Here is an 18,032-nt window from a genome sequence, read left to right on the forward strand (position 1 = left end):
ATGATCATCTATTCCATAAGGGTTCCAAGGTCGCTCGTGACTGTGAGCACGGCTGATATACCAGTTTTACACTCTACAGAGGTTGTACACTTTTACTGTGAGTTGTGATTTACCCTTTCACCTGAGGTAGCTAGCCTCTTAACCCACAACCTAGGAAGGTCGGCAGGGTTCACTATGAAGCCTTTCAAAGGTTTGTCTAACAAGTTAGGGCCACTAAGGATTCCCCATCGACCAGTAAGATCCCTCCCCCAAGGTGTGACTAAGGAAACCAAAGTGCACTCCCTTGGTAGGCCGAGATCAAACCAATCGGAGCCCCTCTGCGCCATAATGGTAACCACTAACAAGCTAGAAAAGGTCCTCATACTTGACTAAAGCTAGAGCCATGTAGCCCTCATAGTTGTACTGTAAATCCCGGATGATCACTTATAGATAAGTCCTTAGGGAGAGGAATCTAGAGCACCATAAAAACAGCTCAATGCTCTAGCTCCCTTGTTCCATGTTGCTAAAAAGCATCTTTTAGTGTTTATTGCATAATCCATTAATCAAGTTACAAGATCATGGCTTTAGTTTGAGCACTAGCATCATACTGCCCAATGCATAAACCCATAGGAATCAAGGTACAAGGTAACAAAGTACTAGGAACTCCTTAGTGGTAGTTAAGGTAGACACATGCAGCATGAATTAAATGATTAAAGGTGTATAGGACAACAAGGATGATCCCATGCTATACTTGCCTTAAACTCATATCCTTCTTCTACTGAATTGTAACCTCCAAAAGACTTCTTCTGGATCACCAACTTCTTCTATATCACCAACGCAAAGCTCATCAACTGGACATGATCATAAAGCACCACACAAGCATCCATGCAATCATACATGAAGCAAACACTAGAGCTAGATTAGAACCATACATCAAACATAATAAACAACAAGTAAAAAGGTTTTAAAGATGTTCTACACATTACTACGAACACACAGACACGAGAAGCACTCTAATCGGAGCTATAACGAAGAAGTTATGAATTAAACAAGATTTCCTTTAATAAAATAATAGATTAAATCTAACCTCGAATTTCAAAAGTTGAAAACATGTTTAACAGTAGGATGAACATGTAGATTATGCAATTATGAATCTAACACAACTTGAATAGGTCAAATCAGAGTTAAAACGGAGAAGTTATGGCCTAGTGATAAAATTATAAATAGATGAAAGCGTATTTTGGATCTAACCGAAACAATTATGTTTTCAAAATAAGAAAATGTATTTTGAATCTACTAGAAAGAAACTACGCTTTTAGAATAGGAAAACGTATTCTGGAAGTGCGCCATGGACCGCGGGTTCGGATATAGAAAATTACAGGGGCTCTTTAGCAAAAGTGCAGGGACAGTGGGTTCGAATCTACAAACGTGCGGGGGTTCTTTTGCAAAGTTGCCGGCTAAAACGGTACGGTGAATCTGGGCCGTCGGATCGAGAGCGGACGGTTGGGATTAGAAGAGGGAGGGAGAGGTGAGAGAGAGAGAGACGCCGACGGCGGCTTCTGGCGGCGGCGCCATGGCCGGGCACGGCGAGACCTCGCCAAAGTTCGTTAATTCGATGACTCCGGGCATCATTGGCCGCGGGGTTTGCACAGGAGGAGAGAGCAGATGAAGGCAAACTCACCTAGGGGGTTTTCGATGGCAGAGAATGGATGGGGATGGAGCGAGGCGACGTAGGGCTCGGCGACAACTAGGGTTGCGGCGACAGCGCTGCGTGCTAAAACAGAGGCGGCGACTGCGAGCCAGGGTTGGGATGAGGGCAGTGCGGCACCTACTGCTCAGTATTTAAGGGGCGAAGCAGCTTGGAGCGCACGGCAACGACATAGAGGTGGGGTGGCAGCAGACTCTGGCGACGGTAAAGTCTGACTTGATGCCGACTCAAGGTGGAAGACGCCACCGACGCATGGGCCCGGCACGTCAGCGACACAGGGACGAGGTCCAACTGTCAGCCAGAGAGGAAGGGAGGGTGGCGACTGCGCGAGTGGGCTGCGGCCTGCGGGAGCGGTGGAGAGCTGGGCCACGGAGACGAGCTAGGCCAGCTGCGCGTGCGGGCCGGTGGTGAGAGAGACGTGAGTGCGCTGGGCCAAGGGAAGAGAAAAGCTGGAGCGGGCCGCATGGGAGAGGGAGCAGGCCGCAGGGAAGGAGAGGGGGATGGGGAGTTGGGCCGGCTGGCCTTCGGGTCAGAAGGGGAGGAGGGAAGTTTTTCTTTTTTTTTTTTACAAATTTTCAAAACCAAATTCAAATCAGATTCAAATTCTTTTGAAATTTTGATCAAATCCAATCACCACAAAATAAATATGCAGCAGCATGTATGCACAAACATGTTGCTACCTTATGATAATTTTTAAATTAATGAAAATTTTTATTTTCCTATGTTTTCATGAGCACAAAAATTCCAAATTAAATCATTTTAGCTCTATTTCCAAAAATTCAAATTTTAGGGTGTTACGGAGGTTAGGAGGGACGGGGGCATCTTTGCTAGACACGTTGGGGTATAATTTTCTATGACGACCCGGTTTTCGCCAATACTCCTCCCGATACATGTCTTGCATCTAACAAAACGGTTGTAATTTAACATCAATCAAAAAATCACTTGGTAATGTAAAGGAGAATCATTTACATTACAACTAAAATAATATAACCAACACTTATAGGAACAAAAGTAAACCTTATACTAAACATGGTAAACATACTTCTAACTAACTAATTAACCTTAACATTGCCAAAAGCGAACTAATATTTTCCTCAAAACCATAGCTCATAGTTCCCAAATACAATTTTCCTCCAAACCCTAGCTACCATTCATAATATTTGAATCCACCATTCAAACGACAAATAAGAGAATCATTACCATGATCGAGGCCGAGGACAAGCTTCGGGGAAGGGAGGGACGGAGGCAGGCAGGGAGAGGCGGGAGGGGTCGGCGGTGGAGGAGCCAAGGGACGGGGCGACGGCGTCGTGTGCGGATAGAATGGAGAGATAGGGAAGAGGAAGCCAGTCCGCGGGCCCATACTGGGCCTTGCCGCGCCGTGGGCCGTGGCGCAGCAGTGCCGCGCCAAGATCTGAGGCGCGGCAGCGCCTACCACGTCAGCGTCTAGGGACCGGGGAAGTGCCACGTCCCCGCTCCTGCCGGGCCCCCATGCATGGCGCGGCAGCATTATTTCGCCGCGCCGTGGCAATAGGAGCGACCAAAAGTGTTAGTTTTGAAAAAAAATATAAACAGTGTCTCAGATTTGAAAATAGTTTAAAAAAAGTGTTAAAAATAAAAAAATCCCCTGTGAACCAAAATAGGACTAGAGAGCCTTGTTTTTTACGAAATTTCACTAGGAAAAAAGAAGAATCAGAAACATGGAAATGGGAAGAAGGAGCAGATCCCACTTTCTTGCTAATGCACACACCAATTTGACCAAGTGCAACAACACTTTCAACAGTTCATGTTTAGCAAGAATCCTTGCAAACAAACAAAATAGCAGTTTTAACAATTTAGCCTGCAAACCATCCATGACAATTTGGTAATTTAGCCAAAAGAACCCTTACTTACTTGGGGTCCAAAGTTTCAAAAAATGCAGGTTAGTTTTGGTATGTAGCTAAGAAAATCATTTACTTACAAGTTAAGGTTTCATTACTTATGAGTTAAGATTTCATAATAATGAAAGAAACTAAATTGCAAAACGAGCATAAAGCTGAAAAAACAAAAAAATCGCAAAACTATGGTGGTCAATAAGGGGATCTGGAACACGGAACGACTACTTACACTACATGAAACACTCTAAGCTGAATTCTATATTCTGACCAACAAAATTAAAATTGGCAGGGCGGTGGCCCAATCCAATACATGCTCTCCAATAGATGTTTGTATTGATATAGGAGAAGAAAATTTAAAATTATTATATCTATGTAAAGTCATAACTAGGCAAAAAAAAAAAACTACATAAAAACAACTAGACAACATGTTGTACACCAAAAATAGCATATGTTAAACCCATCGTGATCGAGAAGTGAGAAGACAACCAAGCACTGAATTGACTGGCATTAAATGTGACAAAATGTTGCTAGGCCATGAAAAAGCCACAAATGCTTCGCCGGATAGAAGTTGACGGTGAGATAGAAGAAATCATTTCCCAACCACAAGAGTAGGATGAGCTGCAAGTAAGATGGAGAGGCATGATGGAATTCACTAAAGCAATGACACATAGATCTTTTGGAAAGCCTCTTCAACAACATATGCACGAGATGAGCCACCCGATAGGTTGTTCATTTGCCACGTGTGTCTAACAAGCGAGGAGCCCTTCTTTCATTGCTTCCATTCTCAGTGACCAACCCGCAGATTGAGATGGCTAGATGGGCATGGTCTGGGTTTGACAGGCCCGGCCCAGGTACAACCCAAGAATAACTAGTTATCACTGGCTTGCTTTGTGCCTCGTGCAACCTCAAAATTTGGAACCAGAAATATGGAGGCTCCATGGACATGATGCTACGGTTTTTAGCCCCAAGAAACTTCCATCCTCCTTCCAATCCAAAAAGAAAGAAAAAATGGACACAATGACAGTAGCCAGTAAGGGACTAGAGCCCCGTAACCCTATTACACAGCACAGCAAAAATCTTCCCAAAGTTGCTCGCAATCAGGCTAGCACCACACCTGATCCTCCATATGTATATGTTGGTATCCAGTCTCCACCAGCCAAAGCCCTCTCTCTCATCAAGATAACTTTCTCTACACAAAAAAATTGTATGCCGACTGAACAAATCGAAGACACCAGCCCTTTTCCCCAAGCTGCACATTCATCAAAAATATTGAACGCCCTTCTTTCTTCGTCTTAAGTGAGGGGAGCACTGAACATTTAGGGTGGTCGTGATGCGTGACTTGATGCGCTTCATTCAGCCTCATCCTCGTCATCTTCTAGGAGGTCCTGGTATGGCTCCAGGAGTTGTTGTGGTCATGTCTATCATTGATCATGAAAAGGTACCCTCCCCCAATGGTGGAACCATGGGTGGCCCGTAGGGGCCCATGCCCCCCCCCCCCCCCGCCCTCCCAACACGTCAAAAAACTTTGGAACCCGTCTTTGCAAGTCCTCTTCAATTCAAAGTGCATGCAGATCATGAAAGCCGTAGGGTCTCCTTGATGACCGCCCTGAGATAGGGAAGTTCGGTGATGTCGCCTTCAATAACCATAGCTTGCCCATCTTGGACGCCACTCTTAACTCTGTTCGTAGTGTTGACATGGCCGCACAGGTTTCTCAGCAACTCCACCATGGCAAACTCCAACACTATGTAAGACGTGTCCTGATGTGACCACGCCAGCGTCGGGAACCTCTCCGACCACCTCGGCGACCTCTACGACCAACCTTTCCGACCACCTCGGCGACCTCTCCGACCACCTCTACGACCACCTCGGCGACCTCTCCGACCACCTCAGCGACCTCTCCGACCACTTCACCGACCTCGGTGACCTCTCCGACCACCTCACCATCTGATACACCATTCCAAGTCCCTACTGGACCAATCACCCGTAGCTGCGCCCAAAAAATACAGCAAGAGCTGCACGCGCTACTTTGTGAATCTCAATTAAACATTGATGGTAATTTCGCGCTGCCTAAGTCGTGCATGTTGTTATTACTCAGGTTCTCCGAGGAGGAAGACAAGGATACATCAAGGATGGATCAGAAAGAAGAGCTACGTTCGAGTCAACCCAGCATGACAGAACCATCCAGATGAAAATAGTCATATCTTTTGTCTCCCAAAAGCTATGAAGGAAGGAGTTATGACCAAAATATTGAAGACTACACAGAAGCCCAGAAGACGTGCGGGAACTGAAGATCACCTCGTAAAAGCTCTAGCCAGTTGACCTTTCACCTTCCAACGTGGTTTCTTCAGTTCACATCTATCTTAGAAACTTCTCATAGTATAAATACCACCACTAGGCTACTAGAAAGGTACTTTTTGATGATTTGATAATTCCAGTGATATTGCAGCCAAGCTGCCGAGTGCTTACTCAAACCCTTGTTCTTCCTTGTTCTTCCTGGACTTATGAAGAGATTCCTCTGGAATCCACTAGTTCGTGCTTTGTGGGTTCCAGTACAGCTGCCCCGCCTTGTGTGGATTAGCTCCGGTTGTGGTTCTGCGGTCGTTCAGAGATCGAGTCGAAGTCTTCGTGGTCTCGGTGTCTCTCTCCCCGTCGCCTGGTCGCATCCAACCTTGGCCAGGTATAAAGCTAGTTACTCCGCTGTTCTTCAGCAAGTTATCCTTTTATTTTTCCCTTCCTAGTTGCAAGTTATCTTGATCGTGACCTACTGTCGTGAAGATCAGGCCAACCCCCGTACTGAAATAGTTCAGTACCTATCATCTGGTATCAAAGCTTCGGATTGACACGGTAGGTCTTACCGACATCCACATCGTTATCCTTGTTTAATCTACTTCATATATTTGTGTTTCTTCATATCCTATAGTCCAAAGCCACACAAAAAATACCTATAACCATTTCACGGTACTGTTACGTGTGTTTTGTGTTCATCGAATTGCTAGTCACCACCGTTTATATATATTGAGTTGTTTTGTTCGTTACCATTGTCAGTGTTATAAAATATATATATATAGATCAAAAAAAGGAAGAAGAGAAAAGAATTTGAAAGATCTGTGTTGCGGTGTATTGCTGAAAATTTTAGTTTACATATTTGAGTTGGTGGTGATCTTGTTAGCAGCAACATCATATCTTTGAGCACATCAAACCACTCGGTTCGTAGTACCGTAGCCCTCCTTATTAGCCACCTATAGCTCCACCAAAAACCTGAACTGGGACATTCGATTCGTAATCCTTACGACCTCTCTACCACCTCCGTTGAAGCTGTCGCACTAGCACTGTCACGGTCCTTGAGATCAGGAAAGAACTTGGGTAAGTAAAAGGTGAGATCGAGTGTTTTCACAAATTTACCTAATCCATTTTTTTCTTGCAACTAGTCTAACATGGCAGGATCCAATTCGAGTATTCATGGTGGAAACCATGGAGATGGGGAGCCCCCTGTCTCACGGGCTGAGGTGCGCCACATGGCAAACTCGCTGGTGGAGGCGATGGAGAGGATGCTTGACGCTCATCTTCCCGTGGAGGGAGGCCAAGGGCCACATCGTTGTCATGAAGACAATCACCGGGAGGAGTCTGGTGATGAGAATTCTAGTTTTGGCCATGGATTTGATCGCTTCGGCGATGGCCATGGAGGACATGGTGGTGGTCGTCGTGCTGATTTTGATAATCAGCGTGGTGGCTGTCGTGCACATGGACGTCGTGTACGATTTGAAGATGAAGAGTCTGAATACAATGATCATGAAGGATCTTATGAAGATGAAAATCCTTTTGCACATGGCGGAAGGTTTGAGCGACGTCATCATCACCGACGTGCTGATTTTGAAGATAGGAATCATCATCGTGGTCATCGTCATAGAGATGACCCAAACAACATTGCTCGAGTCAAATTGAACATTCCAAAATTCACTAGGAAGGAGAATGCCGATGAGTACCTTGAATGGGCTGAACAGTGTAATCAAATCTTCAGGGTACATAACCTTTCATAACAGCGCCGGGTAAATCTTGCTTTGGTGGAGTTCTCTGGATATGCTCTTACTTGGTGGAATCAAGTACAAGAGAATCAACTTGAATTGGGTCTTGGTTATATTAATACATGGGAAGAGATGAAGCGAGTGACGAAAAGGCGATTTGTGCCTTCGAGCTATCAGCGTGATCTCAGAAACCGGTTGCAAATGCTAAAGCAAGGGAAGAGAATAGTTGATGAGTACTATAAGGAGATGGAGTTGCTGTTGATACGGGCCAGGATCAGAGAAGATGCAGAGACAAAAATGGCAAGATTTTTAGGAGGACTCAATGACAAAATTTCTGGTTTTGTTGAGATGTTTCCCTACCATACCTTGCAAGACCTAGTTGATCAAGCTATGCGTACGGAAAGGAAAATTCAGCAAGAGTCCCATGGAAAATCATATGGCAGTCATTCCATCACTGCCCCTTGGCGCAAGCAGCATTCCAGTATGTCTTTAGGTGGAGGACGATCTCAAGGAGCTACAGTTAGACCTTCTCCATCAATTGCTAATTCAAAGATGGCGGCTTCCACAACGTCATCGCCTGCAAATCAACAGCGGTTTGCTGCAAATTCAGTAGCCCCAACCGTTGCCTCAGGTGCTGCTTCTTCTACTCGAAGCAGAGAAATTGTATGCCATAAGTGTCACGGCCGTGGGCACATTGCTGCCCAATGTCCAAGCCATAGGACCATGTTGCTGAATGAGAAAGGCGAATGGGAATCAGAAAGTGATCCAGAAGATGATGGACCAATATTTGATGAAGAAATTGAAGAGGACGCGAGTGAAATTCAGCCCGATGAAGGAGATCATAATTGTTTTATTTCTCTTCGTGTGCTTAGTATTACTGTTGGAAATGAAGAGAATGGCCAGCGGCACAATCTTTTCCATACCAGAGGCATGATTAAGGACAAGCTATGTCGCATCATCGTTGACAATGATAGCTGCAATAATATTGCAAGTTGAGAATTAGTTGAAAGATTGGGATTGAAACAGCGGCGCCACCCTTCCCCATACAAGATGCAATGGTTAAATGATTGTGGTGCGCTACGTGTAACAAATATTGTGACCGTTTCCTTCTCCATTGGGCGGTACAATGATCAAGTGGAGTGTGATGTGGCTCCAATGGAAGCATGCCAATTGCTGTTAGGAAGGCCTTGGTTATTTGATCGTGATGTTCAGATTTTTGGAAGAACCAACAAGATGTCCTTCATGTACAAAGGAGAGCGAATTTCTTTGCTTCCTTTAACACCGGAGGAAATTTTGAAGGATGATCTTAAGAAGAAACAGCGAGAGAGCGAGAACCACTTACGAGTGACACACAAACATAGTGAAGGAGTGTTTCCAAAGCCAAATAAAACTCCACAGCTGCAAAGAACCGAGCCAAAGGGAAAAGAGGGTTTAGTGATGATGGCTAGGAAGGGGGATTTAAAAGAATTGAGTGAACCCAATGCTGTGTTCTATGTACTCCTGTACAAGGACAATTTTCTTGTCACTAACGACTTACCCTCTACTTTGCCTAGTGTTGTTTTTGATGTGTTACAGGAATATGAAGATGTGTTTCTGGATGAAGTGCCACCAGGACTACCACCTAAGAGAGGAATCGAACATCAAATTGATCTTGTGACCGGTGCTTCACTCCCAAACCGTGCTGCCTACCGCACCAACCCGGAAGAAACCAAGGAGATTCAGCGACAAGTGGAAGAATTGATGAGAAAAGGGTACGTACAAGAAAGTCTGTCACCTTGTGTTGTTCCTGTCCTTTTAGTGCCTAAGAAAGATGGGTCTTGGCGGATGTGTGTGGATTGCCGAGCAATAAATAACATTACCATAAGGTATAGACACCCCATCCCTCAGCTGGATGATATGCTTGATGAACTTAGTGGTGCCATCATATTCACTAAAATTAATTTAATAAGTGGATACCACTAGATTCGCATGAGAGAAGGAGATGAATGGAAAATAGCCTTTAAAACAAAATTTGGGTTGTATGAATGGCTGGTAATGCCTTTCGGGTTAACCAATGCACCAAGTACATTTATGAGATTGATGAATCATGTGCTTAGAGCTTTCATTGGCAAGTTTGTTGTCGTTTACTTTGATGACATCTTAATTTACAGCAAGTCTCTTGATGAACATATTGAACATATCCAATGTGTGCTTGCTGTCCTACGTGAACAGAAATTGTATGCTAACCATGAAAAGTGCACCTTTTGCACCGACAAGGTAGTCTTTCTTGGATTTGTTGTTACAGGACAAGGAGTGGAGGTAGATGAAGAAAAGATCAAGGTTGTACGGGACTGGGCACCTCCACAGAACATGAAGTAAGAAGCTTCCTTGGACTTGCTGGTTTCTATCGGCGGTTCGTGAAGGATTTCAGCACTATTGCTGCACCAATCAATGAGCTGACAAAGAAAGAAGTGTTTTTCAAGTGGAGAGAAGCACAACAGAAGGCATTTGAAGAATTGAAGATGAAGTTAACAACAGCCCCAGTCCTTGCACTCCCAGATTTTGGTAAGTCATTTGAAATAGAATGTGATGCAAGTGGAGTTGGGATTGGAGGTGTGCTCATGCAAGGACAAAGGCCAATTGCATACTTCAGTGAAAAGCTAAGTGGTCAAACTCTAAATTATTCAGTTTATGATAAAGAATTATATGCTCTTGTTCAGAGTCTAGAAACTTGGTAACATTACCTTTTTCCTAAAGAATTTGTGATACATTCAGATCATGAATCATTGAAACACCTTAAAGGACAACTGAAACTGAATAGAAGACATGCAAAATGGTGTGAATTCATTGAATCATTTCCCTATATTGTCAAGTACAAGAAAGAAAAAGAGAATGTTGTAGCAGATGCGTTGTCTCGACGTCACACTTTGCTAACCCAACTTGACACTAAGATTCTTGGATTAGAAAGCATAAAAGGTTTATATACAACTGATCCATATTTTGCTGAACCATTTTCCAAGTGTCGAGATGGCAAAGGATGGAAAAACTTTCATGTGCATAATGGGTTTTTGTTTCGAGCTAACAAACTATGTATTCCAGATTGCTCTGTTCGAATTTTACTTGTGCAGGAAGCCCACGCAGGAGGACTCATGGGCCATTTTGGCGCCAAGAAGACAGAATAAGTCCTTACCGACCACTTCTTTTGGCCAAAGATGAGAAGAGATGTGGAGAGACATGTTCATCGCTGCGAATCATGCCACAAAGCTAAGTCTCGTGTGAACCCTCATGGATTATACACTCCTCTGCCTATCCCTACTGTGCCTTGGGAAGATATCTCCATGGATTTTGTTCTTGGTTTACCTTGAACCAAGCGGGGAAGGGATTCCATCTTTGTTGTGGTTGATCGTTTTAGCAAAATGGCACATTTTATCCCATGTCACAAGAGCGATGATGCTTCACATATCGCTGAATTGTTTTTCAAAGAAATTATACGACTACATGGAGTGACACGAACCATTGTTTCTGATCGTGACACCAAATTTTTGAGTTACTTTTGGAAAACTTTGTGGGGAAAACTTGGAACACGGTTGCTGTTCTCTACGACGTGTCATCCACAAACGGATGGACAAACTAAAGTTGTGAACCGTACTCTATCAATGCTACTACGAGCTATCCTCAAGAAGAACTTGAAACTTTGGGAAGAAAGTTTGCCACATGTCGAGTTTGCATACAACAGGGCAGTACACTCGACCACTAAATTTTGTCCATTTGAAATTGTATATGGGTTTAAATCCACTGCTCCCATAGATCTTTTGCCTTTACCTATGCAGGAACGTGTAAACTTCGATGCAAGCAAGCGAGCCGAGTTTGTCAAGAACCTTCATGATAGAGCTCGGACAAACATTGAAAAGATGACAAAGATGTATGAGAAGCACGCCAATAAAGGTCGAAGGAAGGTGTTATTTGAACCAGGAGACTTGGTTTGGGTGCATCTACGCAAGGACAGATTTCCTGAACAACGCAAAAGCAAGTTGCAAGCCCAAGCTGATGGTCCTTTCAAAGTGCTACGCAAGATCAACGACAACGCTTATGAAATTGATCTGCCTAGTACTTATGGTGTGAGTACCAGTTTTAATGTGGCCGACCTATCTCCATTCTTTGGATTGGAAGAGTCGAGGACGACTCTTTTTCAAGGGGGGGAGGATGATGTGACTACGCCAGCGTCGGGAACCTCTCCGACCACCTCGGTGACCTTTCCGACCACCTCGGCGAGCTTTCCGACCACCTCTCCGACCACCTCGGCGACCTCTCCAACCACCTCGGCGACCTCTCCGACCACTTCACCGACCTCGGCGACTTCTCCGACCACCTCACCAGCTGATACACCATTCCAAGTCCCTACTGGACCAATCACCCGTAGCCGCGCCCAAAAAATACAGCAAGAGGTGCACGCGCTACTTTGTGAATCTCAATTAAACATTGATGGTAATTTCGAGCTGCCTAAGTCGTGCATATTGTTATTACTCAGGTTCTCCGAGGAGGAAGACAAGGATACATCAATGATGGATCAGAAAGAAGAGCTACATTCGAGTCAACCCAGCATGACAGAACCATCCAGATGAAAACAGTCATATCTTTTGTCTCCCAAAAGCTATGAAGGAAGGAGTTATGACCAAAATATTGAAGACTACACAGAAGCCCAGAAGACGTGCGGGAACTGAAGATCACCTCATAAAAGCTCTAGCCAGTTGATCTTCCACCTTCCAACGTGGTTTCTTCAGTTCACATCTATCTTAGAAATTTCTCATAGTATAAATACCACCACTAGGCTACTAGAAAAGTGCTTTTTGATGATTTGATAATTCCAGTGATATTGCAGCCGAGCTGCCGAGTGCTTACTCAAACCCTTGTTCTTCCTTGTTCTTTCTGGACTTGTGAAGAGATTCCTCTGGAATCCACTAGTTCGTGCTTTGCGGGTTCTAGTACAGCTGCCCCGCCTTGTGTGGATTAGCTCCGGTTGTGGTTCTGCGGTCGTTCGGAGATCGAGTCGAAGTCTTCATGGTCTCGGTGTCTCTGTCCCCGTCGCCTGGTCGCATCCAACCTTGGCCAGGTATAAAGCTAGTTAATCCGCTGTTCTTCAGCAAGTTATCCTTTTATTTTTTCCCTGCCTAGTTGCAAGTTATCTTGATCGTGACCTACTATCGTAAAGATCGGGCCAACCCCGTACTGAAATAGTTCAGTACCTATCATGTCCGTTCCACAAAAGAATATGTCCTGCATGCATGCACGGATCATGGTATTGTTTATCGAATTGCGCATTGTATGGATGATGGACAAGGAAATTAAATGCATTGAGATTGAGACATGGAAACATACACACTTAGAATTAAATGCATGTTACTTTTTGGAAACAAAAATGGAGAAACTAGAATTGTAAGCACGTAGTGAGGTAAAGATTTTGTTGCTTACAATAACCAGAGCCCTCATGTCGTCTCTGGAGAGGTTGTACTCTTGCTGGTGAGTGAGGAGAGCCCCAAGGAGGTTATCAGGCTCCTCCTCCGCCTGCTGCACCATGTTGCCCGCTTTGTTTTTTTAGGGAACAGGAGGGGCCTATGCCTCTACTGGTATTTATTAACAGGCACAAAAAGAGTACAAAGCAAAGCAAAGCAAAACTAGCAGGAAGGGAGGGGAGTGAAAGAGATATTATGATCACTCAAGAGGGCGATGACCCTATCGAACAGGCTGTCCCACCTCTTCATCAATTTGCCCCCTTGGTGCGCACGATCTCCCAAATATGCCAAGCCACGGGAAGTAGTCGTCGAGGTTGAAGCCTACGAGCGCGGCCGTCTCATCAAGCGGGTTGCAGAAGAACTTGGTCCAGTCGGCTGCCTTGAAGAACCTGCATGCAGGGTTTTCGTTGTCGGAGAACATAATTTTTTTTTTGAGAGAAAAATTCCAGTCTTTTGTTTTCCTAATCTAACTGAGCGCGTCGCTTTTTTGGCTGTCCGATAGAAGTCCCCATTCGTTTTTTTCCAGCCTAAAGAGGAAAGAGAGATACTACTGGCCGATTCCTACCAGCGGCAACATGGCATACAAAGATTGACAGCCACAAGTGGAAAGAGAGATATGTACTGTCTGGCTACTATATATCCGCCAAACATGCATGCATGACAGGATCGGAAGTCCACTTCTGAACCATGCATGCCGGTAGCCGCTGCTGCAGATGGCCATGCATGCCAAGTGCGACAAGCAGCCGGTACCGGCCAATGGACAGGGCAAGATAATGCATCCATGTATCTCTACGTGCACAATAACTGAAGTATTCAATTTCCTACTTATTTACTTTTTGGTGCAAGAGAAAAAAAAGGCTGTACACTATGAGTTATTCATAATAAGTTTAATCAATATATAATCGCTTGGGAATTAAACAACCTAGCTAGGAAGAAAGTGCTTTATTAATTAGTGATGGGCTGCCAAACCTATAATATGTCCATTAACATTTTTTTCCTAAACATGCATATGGGGATTTAAGGTTATGAGGGTTCTTGGTACGCATAATAATATAAGGAGATCTAGTCATCTTCCTATTTTATTATTAGTGGCTTCAAATTACAACAGCATGGAATTCCACAAAATATATAGTTACATTGTGTTATTTAATTAAACCGGCCGTAGCTGCGTGACACTTCTCAGCACACGACATTGGTGGTGAAGGTGTACTGCATCTCTGTCACATCCGGTCCAATTTAAAATTTAGCCCGTAGTGCCCCATGTATATGTTAATGAGATATTACGGGGGTTTAGTCCCACCTTCGTTGTTAAAGGTGGGTTGGACCAACATATAAAGCTTTTAGAGTCCATCCCACAATTACCGGGTTAATCCTTTACACGAAGCGAGGACGAAAACGTAAGTGGGATGGTGGTAGGTGTGGTTCACTCAATGTGCAAAGTTGATCTGAGTCGTTTGGACTCGAAGCGTTATAAATGGTATCAGAGCCCGACCTTTGCGGCCACGGGCGCGTGTGGGTCAGGGTTGTGCGTGTAGGCCCTGCTGGTGCACGGCGTGGAACATGTGCCGGCAATCGTTTGCCTAGTTGTGGGTGTGTTGGGCCGACGAAGACATCGGGCCCTTTGAGGGGGTGTTGTATGTCGCATCCGATCCAATTTGAAATTTGGCCCATAGTGGCTCATGAGACCTCTAGAGTCTATCACACAATCTCCGGGTTAATCCTTTTACGCGAAGCGGGGGTAAAAGCGTAATCCTTTTACGCGAAGCGAGGACAAAAGCGTAAGTGGAATGGTGGTAGGTGTAGTTCACTCAACGTGCAGAGTTGATCTGAGCCGTTTGGACTCTAGGACGTTACAACCTCACTCATTCCACCGCATGGCCCGCGGCTGCCGTGTCGCGAATCTTACATGGATATGGTGAGCCGGACCCGTTCCTCGCAGCCGGCATAGGGTTAGACCAACATATAAGGCTTTTAGAGTCTATCACACCATCCCCGGGTTAATCCTTTTTCGCGAAGCGGGGACAAAAACGTAAGTGGGATGGTGATATATGTGGTTCACTCAGCGTGCGGAGTTAATCTGAGCCGTTTGGACTCTGGGGCGTTACAACCTCGCTCATTCTACCGTCTGGCCCGTGGACGCCTGGTCGCGAATCTTACATGCATATGGTGAACCAGCCCCGTTCCTCGCGACCGGCATGGTACGAGGCAATGCGAAGCGAGGACGAAAGCGTAAGTGTGATGGTGGTAGGTGTGGTTCACTCAGCGTGCAGAATTGATCTGAGCCGTTTGGACTCGGTGACGTTACAACCTCGCTCATCATTCCAACATGCATTGTCTCATTCAGCATCTTCCTCGCTTGACCAGCACCGTACGCAAAGAAGTCCTTGCAGCCGTTGAGCAGCGTGCGTGCGGAGGGGTGCACGGCGGTCACGAGGCGAGGGCGTGGTCGCGCGGAGGTGTGCACGGCGGTCACAAGGCGAGGGCGTGGTCATGGGCTGGGGCGGACCCATCACACCAGGAGCGGGGGCACGAGCCTCCACTCAAATTTTTGGTTTCCTCAGGGCATGCGTGCACTCCTTGTTTGCACTAGTACATCTTGGAGGCCAGCTGGAAGGACCGGACAATCCTCCTCAGGGCAAGGGCGGACCCACTGTTGTGCCCATATATTTCAAGACATAACCAATATTTTTTGGAAAAAATTAGTAGTTTGTAGAGGCATATACATATATAATAATATAGCTAAGATCTCAATTCATTAGTCTCTGCCTCTTCTTTGACTCCAAACGCAAAGCCACACCCGACGGCCCATCCGGGCATCCAGCCTTTCCCAGGGGCGTGCTATGCGCCGACCCGAGGGGCGCCGAGTTGCGTGCCGACCAGGGCGACCACTTGGCCTCGCCCCGTCCCGCATGGCCCACTGTAGCCCACCACCGCCCAGCCTTCTTCCTCGAGACGTGCCAACGCCACCCGCGCCCACCGCCGCGTGTGGCCCGCGGCCAAAAAGCTCCGGCGAACCTTAGCACAGCCACGGCGGCCTCCTTTTCTCCTCCCCCGCCCTACTCCTGCTGCCGCCATGGCCATGCTCACCTGCGAGCCGCGACCCCGCCCTAGCCTGGCCCGGCCACAGCAGTGCAGTGCCTTTGAGAGTGATATGATTACAGTGCCGTCCTCCATCACTGGAGACGCATGATTTTTTTAACATTTTTTACGATAGTACGTACCTAGTGATATGATTACACGAATGACCCTCGGTATTACTTAAATACAAAAATATACCTTTGTTGACGTTTCACACTTGGCAAAAAAATCAACTTTCGTGGTTTTAAAGGAAGAAAAGTAGCATTATGTAATTTTAGAAAATCTAGAAAACTATACCATCACATAATAAGAAGGTGCTGGATATTTTCAACAAGTTTGGATGGAGAAACAGGAATCGAATAGGAGCCTTGAGTCTTTTCGTTGAATAGTCAGTTTAAACTTCTGTACCACCGTACGGTGAAGTGGTCTAAGTGCTGCGTCTATGTGTTTGTTAAACGGCTATACTCATTCACTCGTGAACGTTGGCGGCCGGAATACTACATATTCCTTAATCTAAAAAATAGCAATTTTCATCAAATGGTAGTGTGAAAATTTCCATGCCACCCACGTCTTCAGAAACACGCCCCCAATTAAAACTCTGCTAGAGGCGAGGGCAACAGACTGCCGGCAAATCCAACACAGCTTGTTGCTAGCTTGCCATGCAGCAGCCAGCCATGTCATGGAATGTTGCTCAGTATCGCACCTTCTTCAGTTCCTCTGTTCTGTGATACTGAGCAACATTGTGTTATTATTTGGATAAGATCTTATCCAACAGAACGCCTCTGAAGATGTCAAGATGCTGATCCTCGTCCAAATAAACCTCTCTGCTCTCATCACTTTGTGTTATTGTTTTCTGACGAAGCATCTGACATTTCTCGAGGACCAACTTTTGCCGAACACAGTGAGATCAAGTGTATGGTGCCAAATTCCAACTAGAATGTACAAGTGCTTTCATGCTAAAAAAATGTACTAAGTGGTTCCTTTTTCCTCAATAATCTGAAATGCGCCTAAAACTAACTAACTTTGTGTTTCTCCTCCATGTCTATGGATACGAGAGACTCTTCATACCATAGTGAACGGAGCATTTCTCTTCCGGACGCTGGGTATAGTGATCTTTGTAAAGTTTTTGCGACAACGAATGCATGAGCCGGCTAGTAGGCTGTTCATTTGCTACACATGTCTAACAAACTTGGAACCCTTCTTTCACTACTGTATGCATGACTAGCCACTATATATATCTATATATATGGGTTTAGTTTAAACGAAACAAAATAAGAATACATACGATCAAAAGAGAAGTCAACAACAAGCAAGTCATCTCTTCATTAATTGTTTCACTTCAGATAATGGAGGAAAACAACATGGAAGCAATGTCATCACCTAATGGAGCACAATGATCATGCTTCCGGTGGACCTCCAGGCGACACTCATTATCCATGTAGAGGAAATACGCCTTGCTCCCTATTGTGTGGCCTAGCTTGCGGACTATAGGAGCAACCCAAACTAAAATCGTCGCCTAGGTCACATACACATTCTGCTTTTGATGTTCTATGTATGCACAAAAAACTAAGGATATAAGCGTTCCAATGGCACTAGTACCATGTTAAAAAAATTTTGGAGTCGACAGCTATCATCAAAACAAGTGGGCATCCAGAACCTGTCAAGGTGTTGCGTCACCATATTTTGGGTTGTTGGGCCGTGTATCATGTCAGACTCTATTAGGTATGTGTCGGTGTTTTGGACTGGGGGTCCTCAACCAACTAGTGAATTTGTTCTGCGTGTTCCCGATTCCAGATGGTGATGCAAAGAGACACAAGGTTTATACTAGGTTCGGGCAATTCGAGCCCTACGTCCAGTCTGGGAGATTGATCTTGTATTCCT

Source organism: Miscanthus floridulus, chromosome 7 (genome assembly GCF_019320115.1).
Source record: "Miscanthus floridulus cultivar M001 chromosome 7, ASM1932011v1, whole genome shotgun sequence".
Taxonomy (NCBI): domain Eukaryota; kingdom Viridiplantae; phylum Streptophyta; class Magnoliopsida; order Poales; family Poaceae; genus Miscanthus; species Miscanthus floridulus.